The following is a 3,862-nucleotide window of genomic DNA, read 5'->3' on the forward strand; positions in this document are numbered from 1 at the left end:
CACTGACTCCTTCCCCGGGTGTCCAGGTGCCCCCGCTGCCATCAGACGCGTCCCCTCTGACTTGTTCCCTCTACACCATGAACTTGCAGCTCCTTGAGTGGTCTGGCTTGGAAGGACCCAAACAGAGTAGCAGGAAGCTGAGAGCAGCATGGGCAGTGGATCTCGAAATCTTGTTAAAATATAGATTCTCACACCCTGATTCTGATTCCGAGGCCTGGAGTGGAGCCTAGACATCTACATTCTTCAAAATTTATATTTAATTATAGTAAGATACACACAACATAAAATTTACCAACCTCACCATTTTTAAGGGTACCATTCACTGGCTTTGAGGACATTTATGTTGCTGTCTGGGCCATCATCACCATCTTCTCTGGGACTTCTTCATCCTCCCAAATGGAAACTCCACCCAGTAAACACGAACTCCCCATCTCCCCTCCTCAGCCCCTGGCAGCCCCCATTTCACCGTCTGCTCTATGAATGTGATTGTTTGAGGTACCTCATATAAGTATTTGTCCTTTGTGACTGGCTTATTTCACTCAGCATAAGGGCCTCCAGATTCATCCGCATTTGTAGCAGGTGTCAGGACTTACTTCCCTTTTAAGACTGATACTATTCCATTGTAGGGACAGACCACATTTTGTTCACTCATTCATCTGCAGAGGGACATTTAGGTTGCTCCCACCTTTTGGCTATTTTAAATAATGCTGCCATGAACGTGGGTGTACAAATATCTCGAGGTACTGTTTTAAATTCCTTGGGGTATATGCTCAGAAGTGGAATTACTGGATCATATGATAATTCTATGTTTCATTTTTGGGGAACTACCAGACTGTTTTCCATAGCATCTGCTCCATGTTAAAATCCCACACGTAGTGCACAAGGGTTCAGATCTCTCCCCCGTCCTCACCAACACTTGTTATTTCTTATAGTTTTTTAATAGTAGCCATCCTAATGGTGTGAGGTGGTATCTCACTGTGGTTTTGATTTGCATTTCCCTGATGATTCGTGATATTAAATCTTTTCCTGTGTTTGTTGGCCATCTGTAGGTCTTCTTTGGAAAATGGCTATTCCAGTCCTTTGCCCATCTTTAAATCAGGATGTTTACTGTTGTTGTTTTTGCCATTGTTAAGTTGTAAGAGTTTTTTACGTATTCCAGATGTTGATTCTTTTTTTTTTTAAGATTTATTTATTTATTTGAGAGAGAGTGGGAGGGGCAAAGGGAGAAGGAGAGAGAATCTCAAGCAGATTCCCCACTGAGCACAGAACCCAACGCGGGGCTCAGTCCCACAACCCTAAGATCATGACCTGAGCCAAAACCAAGAATCAGATACTCAACCGACTGAGCACCCGGGTGCTCCAGATGTTGATTCTTTATCGGATATATGATTTGCAAATATTTCCTCCTGTCCTATATTTGCCAGATATCTGCATTTTTAACCACCTCCTCCCCTGCACCATACTTTGAGGAACACTGACACAGACCCTGGGGACCCCTTTCCAGAAGCAAGTTCCTGGGCCAGGTTCTGTTGAGCAGCAGGGCTCAAGGGGAGGAGATAGGGAGAAGAGCTGGCTCCACTCAGCACCCACTGGTCCATTCTGGGAGAGGCGGCAACCCTGGCGTGAACACCCACCAGGGGTAAGTCTTTGGCACCGGAAGGAGAAGAGGCATGTAGGGTGGCACAGTTCCTGGCACCCAGAAACTGTGGCTTCCCCCAATCTACAGAGCAAGGCATCCTCCTTCAAAAGCATGATCCCAAAAAACATGGGCCACCCTGGGTCCCATGCTATAATGAGGAAGAGTTGCCACTTACATCTGTGAAGCACAGCTTGTGTTTAGAAGTGTTTGTCTGGCTTACCCTTATGTGATCCTGGAAGTGGGGAGCAGAGGCATCTGACATCCAGATGGGCATGTGACTTGCAGGAGCTTTCTGCTCAGATGGCTCTGCTGGAGGCTGGCGCTAGAAGCTGACCTTGGCCACCTTCCCTTTTCTCCCTTCATTACCACTGCCAACCCATCATCTTACTTGAGCTCCTGATAGTTCAGCCCTTTTCTTCAGGCTCAGTGGAGAGCCCTCAGCTGGAATACTAACTGCTCATGCTCCTTGTGCATCAGTCCTCGTTCTTAACCAGACCAGAAGCACTGTCTGAGGCGTGGGAGATTAGATATCCCAACACATGGCCCTTTTTTGTTTCCTCTCCTCCTTCAAATGGTCCAAGATAAGTGGATATGTGAGTTGGTCCCACAAGACCTTCAGTCCAGGATATCAAAATATCAGTCTGGGTCTGGGGTCTTTTGCTGTGTCTGTGGGACCTGGAGGTCTTTCCTGTCAACAGTAAAAATGAGGAGCAAGTATCGAAGACTCAGTAGCCTAAGCCCAGCTACTGCATGTGTGGCTGGCCCAGCTGTATCACTAAGTATCTGGATTGCTTGGATGGGCTCTTTTTGTTTTGCTTTGGTTTTTCCTCCTAATTGACAATTTGCACTTGCTCAGGGCTAATAACCACCCTGCACTCTTCCCAAAGGTCAGCAACCCTCTCCGTTAAAGAGAGGTCAGCCTGGCAGGCAGCACGTGTGAGGGTCTGGCATCTGAGCAGCACTGCTTTGAATTAAGATGTTATCTTATGTGATTTGACTGCATCAAGAACGATCATTCCAAAAACAAATTGGTGTGTGCTCACATTTGAACAGGAAAACCCAATTTTGATGAAATCCACACTTTGAATTCTGGCAAGACTTTTGTCTTAGTCTAGTCAGGCTACCATAACAGAATCCCATAGACTGAGTGACTCATAAAGTTATTTCTCACAGGTCTGGAGGCTGGGAAGTCCAAGATCAAGGTATCTGCAGATGTGGTGTCTGGTGAGGGCTTCCTGGTTCACAGATGGCTGTCTTCCTGCTGTGTCCTCACATGGTGGAGGGGGTGAGGGAGCTCTCTGGAGTCTATTCTGTGAGGGCACTAATCTCACTCATGAGGGCTCCAGCCTCCTGACCTAGTCCCCTCCCAAAGGCTCCACCTCCTAACACCCTCACATTGGGGTTAGGAATTCAACATATGGATTTTGGGGGAGACACAAACATTCAGTCCATTGCAATTTTTTCTACAAGTATAGAAAAAATATATAATCTTTTGTCATTGTGACTTAAACTACTAGTCACCATTCAAGACGTGTTCTATGACTCCATTATTTGCAATCACAGCTCAAAATATGCATAAACCTGAGATGACAGAATGGCAATCAGCTGTGTTAATGGAAGATTACAAAGTTAGTGACACTGCTAAAACCCCAAGGGTGTTACCATGGGGCTGCCCCCTAGAGTGAGCCACAGTTGGGAGACCCTGAGCTCAGAGACTCTCAACACTGCCCAGGTATCGTGGGCACATTCTCATTTTCTTTTTAAAGTCAGTTATAATTTTCCTTAGAAAATTAAAAACATTATATGGACAATGAAGAAATGAAAGGAAAATATTCTGCATCCCCCAGCACAAACACAAGTTAACAAGCTAATAAATTTGCTTCCATTTTTTCTGGCCTTCTTTGGTATTCCCTCTAAAACAACAAATGTCTTTAGAGCAGTGCTCTTTGCAATAGCCAGGGAGTGGCGACAGCCCAGGTGTCCATGAACGGCTGAACTCCTCTCTTGGAATATTACTGGAGCATAAAAAGGAATGAAGCCCAGACACCCGCCACATTCCTGCTACACAGGAAAACATGCCAAAGGAAAGAAGCCAGCCATAAAAAGCTACACTTTGTATGACTCCATTTCTGTAAAATATCCAGAATGGGCAAATCCACAGAGACAAAAGGCAGATTAGTAGTCATCAGGAACTGGGCGGGTGTCTGGGCTTCATTCCTTTTT

Source organism: Neomonachus schauinslandi, chromosome 9 (assembly GCF_002201575.2).
Source record: "Neomonachus schauinslandi chromosome 9, ASM220157v2, whole genome shotgun sequence".
Lineage (NCBI taxonomy): Eukaryota > Metazoa > Chordata > Mammalia > Carnivora > Phocidae > Neomonachus > Neomonachus schauinslandi.